The sequence below is a fragment of the Ascaphus truei genome, chromosome 1 (assembly GCF_040206685.1).
Source record: "Ascaphus truei isolate aAscTru1 chromosome 1, aAscTru1.hap1, whole genome shotgun sequence".
NCBI classification, from domain to species: Eukaryota; Metazoa; Chordata; class Amphibia; order Anura; family Ascaphidae; genus Ascaphus; species Ascaphus truei.
The window spans coordinates 381,350,246-381,360,187 of NC_134483.1; the positions used below are offsets into that span (position 1 = coordinate 381,350,246).

The following is a 9,942-nucleotide window of genomic DNA, read 5'->3' on the forward strand; positions in this document are numbered from 1 at the left end:
GTGACTAGAACGCAAGCGGCCATCTTTGATTCTGGAAAAAAGCCCACACACTGACTCTCTCTGTCTTGAAAGAGCAAATTAAAATATTATGCTTAGCCCCGCCATACAAGTAGAGATAGTGATTTTGTATAGGGATGCAAGGTCAAGGAGCATAAGGTAACGACGGGCTCTCTCACATGGTTGGCAAACGTGGACACTCAGCTGTGTGTATCTAAGCCTGCTATCCATGTTTAATTATTTATTTATTGATTTATTTGTGTCTCATGATCTATTTATTACACTAAGCGGTTTCATAATGTATACGGACCAAATTGGGAAATGTACAGATTTCCTATGACCGAGTATTGTTCCTCAGCAGCTATCTGCAGTGTGATGAGTCAGTGATCCTGGGGCCAGGATAACCGCAACTGGGAGGGATTACTTTTCTTGCAGTGTGCGGGTGTCATAGTTCCCTTTGGTGGGATATATTGTGTGATTGTGCACATTCTATCCAATGGAAGCTCCACGATACTCTGAGTTAACATGGGGTATGTTGTTATCTGGGGCATCAATGTCACACTGCCTCTTTAGGTTCCTGCACATTTCCCACTTTCCCTGCCACTTAAACCTTTCAGACGAGACTGGAAAATAGGGAGGCCATAACCACATACACCAACTTCCCCCTCTATACCAATTGCCAAATAGGGTGAGTTGGGTGTATCTTGAGCCGAGATAATGGCCCTAAGGCCGCGCTTATAGTGCCGGCGACGCAACGTCGCCCGAAAACAAATACATTGCCGCCGCCGCGTGCGCTTATACTAAGCGCGAATGCGATGGAGACGTCGCAAAAACTGGTAGCCAGCAAAATTTGATTTTTCAAGGTCTGTCGCCTCATGTGACAGCCCTTGAACCAATTAAATGGCCGGAAACCCGCGATGCCGCTGCCCGGCGAAATATAACTTTCGCCTGTGGTGACGGGTGACGTCACCCGACGTGTCGCCATCGACGGCACTATACGCGCGGCCTAAGGCTGCGTCCACTGTGCCGCTGACCGTGCTCATGCTTGAGAGTGGTGACGTCACCAACTCTCCAAGCATGAGCGTTCAGCGCACCTGAAACACAATTTTATCTGTCTCGGCAAGTGCCCGTGAGCGTACGGGGGTGCGCGCTCCACGTGACCGTGGCCGGACAGATAAAAATGCATTGTGCTGACCGCGCTAAGCACCAAGCGTGGTCAGCGGCACAGTGGACTCAGCCTTATTCTATAAAGTGAGAGAACCTATCCCTATTGACTAATTGACTTTAATGGGGCTTTCCTTGCTATAGTATGTATGTCTTTATTTATATAGCACCATTAATGTACATAGCGCTTCACAGCAGTAATACACGTGACAGTCGTATAAATAACAGATCATAGGAATAAGTGCTTCCGACATAGAAGTAACATTTAGGAAAAGGAGTCCCTGCTCCAAAGAGCTTACAATCTAATTAGTGGGCACATTTGCAGCCTTATCATCTTGGGGCTTTATAGCACCACCAAAGCGTTCTGTTTGCTCCACAATGACATGATCTTTGTGCACTTGCCTTCTTCTCCTAGAGATAGAAAAATGCACATTTGTATACATGTAGTTACATTACATACAGGAATAAAGAGTACAATCACACCATATCTATCAATTTCAATACCAATAAAAAACATAGTTGCTGGCCCTTCTGATTGATCAATCGCTAAAGGAACCCCAAAGCGTTTAAGTGCTTTGTCAAAACATTGAATTAAACAAAAATAAACATCTGTACCCTTAGGACCAAAAAAAACATACAAAATAATCTAAATATTCTAGGGTGCTGGTAAAACCCGAATCAACCGAACTACCGATTTTAAAAAGGACAAGCTTTCGAGAGTACTCTTCCTCAGGTTAGCAATACCTGAGGGAGAGAGAGAGAACTCTCAAAAACTTGTATTATAATATCAATTGTTAGTCCAAATAAAAAAAGGTGTCAACTAATACTGAAGTACTTATTTACTGGTAGGACTTAAATTCTTTGGAGGTGGGAGGGACGGCGTCTGTTCTTAGGCCCGGACCATGATGCCTTCGCGCGTGGGAAAGCGGGTGCTTTCCCTGGCCATGGTCGACAGGCCGTGTGGGGCGTGCCTGGGGGCGTCACAGAGCTGGTTCGCCCTCATTGGGCGAACTGCGTACATGATCGGCCTGTCGCGCCAAGAAATCAGTTTTAACTGATTTCTTGCACAATGCGCGCATCCACCCGCACGCCGCATGGACGCGAACACTGCCTTAAGGCAGTCTGTTCGCTCAGCATGCACGGTCTGTGCTACCATGGCCCCAGCCTTACCCGTCCATCTCACTTGTGAGAATTCTCCAGTTGCTATTACGTCAGATCGAGAAGCTTGAGCTGGAGAACAGGCTCCTGTCGTTAAGAAAAGCTGCACCCACAACCATTCAGAGCCATGAGTCTTCCTAATTTCCAAAGAAACCAAAACCGCACTCTTAAGTGACGTGTCATCTCTTTTTAATTGTTTGAAGAAGTGTAAGCTGTCTCCATTCTTCTCCCAGTCAGGAGTCAAGGGATGTGTTGAAGTTTGACTTTGAAGAACTTGGTATGAAATATGGTAATATATATATATATATATATATATATATATATATATATATATATATATATACATGTAGAGGTATCAGTACCGTGTTAGCCGAGCTTCAATAATCAAAAAATAAATAGATGATACCGTTCTGTGGCTAACGAAATGCTTTTATTTGTGCGAGCTTTCGAGATACACTGATCTCTTCTTCCGGCGATGTTACAATGAATGAAGCAAGGATTACTTAAAAACAGTGTCTCTTGGAATGTTATCTGTGCTGGTCCTTCCCCCGGTGTGGATGAGATTTATGGCTGGAGGTGTCAAAGGGTAACTGAAAGCAAGTGAAGAAAGAGTGTGTATGTGTATCAGTGTGAATAAAAATGAATGGAGAGCCCACAGTATAAACAGTGCTCTACACATGGTGTATTTATATATATATAAATCTTACTATATAAAATCGAAAGGTTGGTGCTAGCTGCGGTGAATCTGATTGTTCCTCAGCCTCTGGCCAATCAGATTGGTGGGTCTGACGTCACCCAACTGCCACTCTCTTCCCCCTCGGCCACACACCCACACACACACACACACGTCCTCTCCCCCCCCCCCCCCCCATCACACTCACCTCCCTCCCCGGCGCTCACTCACCTCCCTCCCCGGCGCTCACTCACCTCCCTCCCCGGCACTCACTCACCTCCCTCCCCGGTGCTCAGTCACCTCCCTCCCCGGCGCGCACTCACCTCTCTCCCCGGCGCTCACTCACCTCCCTCCTCGGCGCTCACTTCCCTCCCTCCCGGGCGGGGGGACAGGCAGTGGGCAGGCAGCCTGCAGCTGCGTCGTGGCGCCGAGTGCCAAAGATGGCGGCGCCCGGAAGGAGAGGTGACATATCTGTGTGTGTGTGGGACACTGTGTGTGTGGGACACTGTGTGTGTGTCAGACACTAGGGTGGAGACCGGAGCTGCGCATGGGGGGGGGGGAGGAGCCGAGAGAGGGGGGAGCGGAGAAACATACAGGGGGAGTGGAGAGGAGGGACCCGGAATATTTTAAGCAACCCACCCCTCCTGTCCACTGCCCATCCTCCTGTTCACTGCCCCCCCTCCTGTCCACTGTCACCCCCCCTCCTGTCCACTGTCCCCCCCTCCTGTCCACTGCCCCCCCCACCCCTTCTGTCCACTGTCCCCCCCCCACCCCTCCTGTCCACTGTCCCCCCTCTCCTGTCCACTGCCCCCCCCCTCCTGTCCACTGTCCCCCCCACCACTCCTGTCCACTGCCCCCCCTCCTGTCCACTGTTCACCCCTCCTGTCCACTGTCCCCCCCTCTTGTCCACTGCCCCCCCTCCTGTCCACTGTCCCCCCCTCCTGTCCACTGCCCCCCCCTCCTGTCCACTGCCCCCCCCCCTTCCTGTCTAATGTCCCCCCACCCCTCCTATCCACTGTCCACCCCCCTCCTGTCCACTGTCCCCCCCTCCTGTCTACTGTCCCCCCCCGCCTGTCCACTGCCCCCCCCCTCCTGTCCACTGCCCCCCCCTCCTGTCCACTGTCCCCCCCACCCCTCCTGCCCACTGCCCCCCCCTCCTGTCCACTGTTCACCTCTCCTGTCCACTGTCCCCCCCCCCCTCTTGTCCACTGCCCCCCCTCCTGTCCACTGTCCCCCCCACCCCTCCTGTCCACTGTCCCCCCTCCTGTCCACTGTCCCCCCCTCCTGTCCACTGCCCCCCCTCCTGTCCACTGTCCCCCCCACCCCTCCTGTCCACTGTCCACCCCCCTCCTGTCCACTGTCCCCCCTCCTGTCTACTGTCCCCCCCCGCCTGTCCACTGTCCCCCCCCTCCTGTCCACTGCCCCCCCCTCCTGTCCACTGTCCTCCCCCTCCTGTCCACTGCCCCCTCCTGTCCACTGTGTCCCCCCCCCCCCTCCTCCTAGCGGGAAATTTAACTCACGGGCAACGCCTGGTCTCTCAGCTAGTATATATATATATAACAAGGAAAAGGGGGAAACAAAAAGTGGCGCCTACCTACATCTAACTAGCATAAATTGGTCAAATATAGAAATGATGAATTACTAAGCTGACGATCCGCTTTTGGGATAGTGGATCATCACTCTGACGTCAAATCTCGCAAGATCTGGGGAACAGTGAGGTAGAGATTGAAAGCAGCTGCAGACGGATCTGTTACATCGCGCGGAGTCTCGGCGTTCCACATGGAGTCAGGACAAGCCGCCATACAGAACAGCAAGAAATCACCTATTGGTTTCTACAATTGTCCCCAGTCTTACTTAGTCCCTCTTACTCTATATCGGTTTAACACTTATCATTATTTGTGCCTGTGTTTTTGTTCATATATATATAAAGAGACACTGTTTTTAAGTTTACCTTTTGCTTCATTCATTGTAACATCGCTGGAAGAAGAGATCAGTGTATCTCGAAAGCTCGCACAAATAAAAGCATTTCGTTAGCCACAGAACGGTATCATCTATTTATTTTTTGATTATTGAAGCTCGGCTAACACGGTACTGATACCTCTACATGTATATATATATATTACTTTAGATGAGTAGAACAGAAGCTCTAGAGTTCTTAATGTTATGAAGTAACTGAAGCTAACAAAAAGTATTTGAATTCCTGGTTAATAAAATACAGTATATAGTGTAATATGTTCAAATGTATCTGACTGCACTTGCTGTTTTATCCTCCACAACAAGTGTCTCCCAAACTCATGCATTGATTGCAAATTACTTTTGTTCTCCTGAATTTATTGTACAATCTTACTTGATTAGCACCACAAGTTAACTCAAGGTTAACCCGAAGAAACCCATATATCTGCACTCAAAGAAATTAAACAGCTGTAGTAGCCTGGGATGTCAATTGTCCCACTAGGTGGAGTATAATTACTCCTGCCTAATGACATACAGTGAGTAAAAGCTCCCAAAACCAAAATAAATAAATTTTATTAATGTAACATCGACGACTTAAAATGAATACATAACAACAATTAAATTAAATCTCCTAGGGGGTGGTTCATGAAAAACCCAGACTGGGAAATACCAAATATGAAGTCACCTGTTAGATAGTACTCTATTAATACACCAGATAATATAGTATAATGTCACTGGTTGGTACTATCAAATAGGATACAGATAGAATAATCAATGGCTAAACATATGTGACTCACATCAATCCCAGTCAGGAAAACACAAATGACAGTGTGTGATAAGAGCTCGATATGCATATGACCTGTATAAGTTTAAGGTGAGTAAACACACTAGATATGATACATAATATAATTGTCATATACCAATCATTAGCTGTGTACACATGATATATTAACACAGTAATGCCCAGTGAGGCTGTTGATGCTGAATGTGAAGTAACCACACAGTTAATCACTCATATAGTAGCTGGGATGATGATGCTTCATACAATGGTGAGCATATGAGCTGAGGTAAGCATCTAATAAAATAACATCACATTGCCCCATTCAGTATGTACATGAGCATATCTGTAGTAGATTACTACAGTCTGTATGGAGACCCTGTGTATGTGTTGCAGCAGGCTAAATGAAACAGCCATTGCACCCTAGTGCATACTTTTTCATTGTAATAGGTTGAGCGTTGAGTTATTTCTTTTGTTGGTTACACAATCTTACTTGATATCAGAAAACAGCATTCACCCCCAAGTTTTGCTTTCCAAAAGTCACCACACCTTCCCAAATGTAACTTAGAACGACACAGGAGAGGTATTAATGAATTTATTCCAGTCGGGGAAGGCAATATGAAATTGTTAAAGACTAATATCCTTTGTGGGGCGCACAGCAAAGAACGTACACGAGCTCTGGTCAGCTGCAGTTTTGACTGAATCGGGGGGAAGCACAAACAATTTGGTGTGCAGGACAAGTGAGGTAAAGCGTTGGAAAGTTAACTTGCAGGATTTAAAGGTGAGAAGGAAATTGTGTCTTCAATTCTTTCAGCAAGCAGAAATAATTTGGTCTGAAGTGTACAAGTTTAGCTTTTTTTGTCTTTGAGTTCGCGTACAGCTGGTAGCTCAGTATACAACTCAACAGAGGCTCTGACAGGTACACTTGCAGAATATTGTGTTAGATTGATGTGCTTGTCTTCTTATACTTGTGACTTCCACACATTCAGGTTGAAGGATATGCTTCCATCTGACATGGCGTCCTCACATCTGACATCCTCCCACCACCCTCAAGATGCAAGGATTTGACATCACAGCATTGCAGATCCCTCGGGTACTGAAGGGGTTAATGCATAGAAGTCTATGGTAGTCTTTACATGTATTGTTATTCATTCCCAGCTCACGCATCCTTTGGAACTAAGCGACTAAATGTTCTTGGCTTTAAAGCACTTGTGAATAATATTTGGAACTAACAAGAGTCACATACTTGGCCTGCTTCTAGTTTCCCCTTTCCCACACGAGGGCATTCAGAACCATGTAGGGTAAAGCTCTTACATATATCAAACCTGTAACACAAACCTGCACATTGAAATGTTTATTGTAGTGCTGTGTACTGCATATTACGCTCAGACCTGTCATCGACCTTCTGTTCAATATAATACATATTTTTAGAAGCAGTACAGTGGTATTTTATCTTTTTCTTGAGATGTTATTTAAGATAAGCCCTTTGGTTTCAAAGGGATCTGGAAATCATGTCCGGATGTATTTATCCTGGCTACACATGTCAGAAGCTTAGCCATTGTAAATCAAGACTCGCCCAAAATGCATCAGAGTGATAGACAGCTGGCAGGTATGTAGCTATAGTTGATTTACAGAAACATTAGGTTTAGTACAGAACTTGACACTATGCTTTATTAGATAAAATACAAACTTTAAGCCTGACAAGCTGCTTCACCTTAAAAAAAAAAAACAGCTTTTCCTTATTCAGTACCTTAAATCAGCGGTGCGCAAACTAGGGGGCGGAGATTTTGGGTGGGGGGCGGGGGGCACAGGCGGATGCAGAGGTTCCGCGCTCTTTCCCAAGACATTTAAATTAAATGCCGGGGGACCGCGCAAGGCCTCCGCAACCTCTACTTACTGGGATTCAGCTAGCTTCAGGACGCGTGACCATGGCAACGCGGCATCAAATGACACCACGGGCCATGTGACGTCATGGTAACGTGACGTCAAATGACACCACGGGTCACGTGACATCACACGACCCTGCTGCATCATTTGACGCCGGGTGAGGTAAGGGGGGGGGGCACAACTACGGAGGAGAGCAGACAGGGGGGGGGGGGGCACAGCAAGAAACATTTGCACACCCCATGCCTTAAATAACTGCTGGTTTTGTTGTTTCAAACTCTATTTCAGAATCTTCATACCATTTTTAATTCCTGAGATACCAAATCCAAAAACGGGGTTCCAGGAATAGATGAAAATGGTCAACATGGACTTCCATTGATATTGCAGAAGATCAAACAAAAAGAAAACAATTCCTTTTTAAACATTTTGGAAAAATAAGACAGGGTTGTACTTGGGAATAAGACTATATCCTAATACAAACCATAGCTCTGAGGCCAAAATTTACTAAACTTCAATAAACTTTAGCTAATATCGCACCTGGTAAAAACTCAATTGAAAAAAGCACTTTTTAAATTTAAAATATCTTTATTTATTGTACTAACGATTCTATGTTTTTCAAATCTGTGATAATTTAAAAAACAAAATGATAAAAATTGCGATAAATACCGCAGTTAACTTAAAATTACGCTAAAATCTTGCTTGTGAGGTATGTAATTATATCTTAGAAAACCTTAGCAGCAAAAAACACAGCACAATACAATCAACAAATATACAGTTAGGTCCGCAAATAATTGGACACTGACACAATTTTCATAATTTAGGCTCTGTACGCCACCACAATGGATTTGAAATGAAACAACCGAGATGCAATAGAAGTGCAGACTTTCAGCTTTAATTCAAGGGGTTGAACAAAAATATCGTATGAAACGTTTAGGAATTGCAACCATTTTCATACACAGTTCCCTTATTTCAGGGGCTCAAATGTAATTGGACAAATGAACACAATCATAAATAAAATGTTCATTTTTAATACTTTGTCGAAAATCCGTTGTAGGCAATGACTGCTTGAAGTCTGGAACGCATGGACATCACCAAACGCTGGGTTTCCTCCTTTGTGATGCTATGCCAGGCCTTTACTGCAGCTGTCTTCAGTTTTTGTTTGTTCGTGGGTCTTTCTGCCTTAAGTTTTGTCTTCAGCAAGTGAAATGCATGCTCGGTCGGGTTGAGATCAGGTGATTGACTCGGCCATTGCAGAATATTCCACTTCTTTGCCTTAAAAAACTCCTGGGGTGCTTTCGCAATATGTTTTGTGTCATTGTCCATCTGTAAAGTGAAGCGCCGTCCAATCAACTTCGCTGAATTTGGCTGAATCTGAGCAGACAATATATCCCTATACACTTCAGAATTCACCCGGCTGCTTCTGTCTTCTGTCACATCATCAATAAACACTAGTGACCCAGTGCCATTATAAGCCATGCATGCCCATGCCATCACACTGCAAAGTCTAATCTGGCCATTCTATTCTTGAGGCTTAAGAATGTTTTGCCCCATGTGGTGAACCCTCTGTATTTGCTCTCGTGAAGTCTTCTCTTTATGGTAGACTTGAATAATGATATGCCTACCTCCTGGAGCAGTGATTCCCAACCTTTTTTGTTTGGAGGAACAAGTATTTCGAAAAAATCTCAGGGAACCCCTATCTGGCTGACACATATTAGGCTGCGTATATAGTGCTGGCAACGTCGCGTCAAAACAAATGTATTGACGCCGTCGCGTGCGCCTATAGTTGGAGCGACAGGATAGCGCGGCGGCTTGGTCACGATCGCTGGAAGTCACTTCAAATTGATTTTTCTAGCAACCGCAGCCTGACGTCAGTGTTGCCGGCACTATAAACGCGGCCTTAGGTTCATTTCACCCCTCACGAGCCACCTCTATTTCCCACCCTCTACCCATGTATTTCTCTCTCCTCTGTCTCACCCACTCTCCTCCCCCTCCCACCTTGCATGTATTTATCTCCCCTGCGTCTCACTCTTACTCCCTCTTTTCCTCACTCACTCCCCCCCTCTCCTCTCACTCGCTCCTGCCTTCCGTCAATTACCCCACTATCACACAATCCCCCCCACAAAAAAACATACCAAAAAAACTCACCCCTCTAAATACATGTAACCCCACCCCGCAATACATAATAAAAATACCCCACCCCCACCAATACATTTTTAAAAGACCCGCACCGCCGCAATACATTTTAAAAAGACCCCCACTGCCTCAATACATTTTTGAAAGACCCTGTAACAGGGGAGTAATCCCTGTTCAAGTAATGTGCCTTTAATCTAGCATT

General features: G+C 45.8%; 1 long non-coding RNA gene across 1 annotated transcript; it reads left to right on the forward strand.

Moving 5' to 3' along the window:
- Window positions 1-52: 52 nt before the first annotated feature.
- On the forward strand, window positions 53-8,891 carry LOC142471240 (uncharacterized). The gene is made up of 3 exons (XR_012789378.1): window positions 53-156; window positions 6,713-6,816; window positions 7,896-8,891. It is a non-coding gene; the product is annotated as an uncharacterized LOC142471240 (long non-coding RNA).
- The last annotated feature ends 1,051 nt before the right edge of the window (window positions 8,892-9,942 follow it).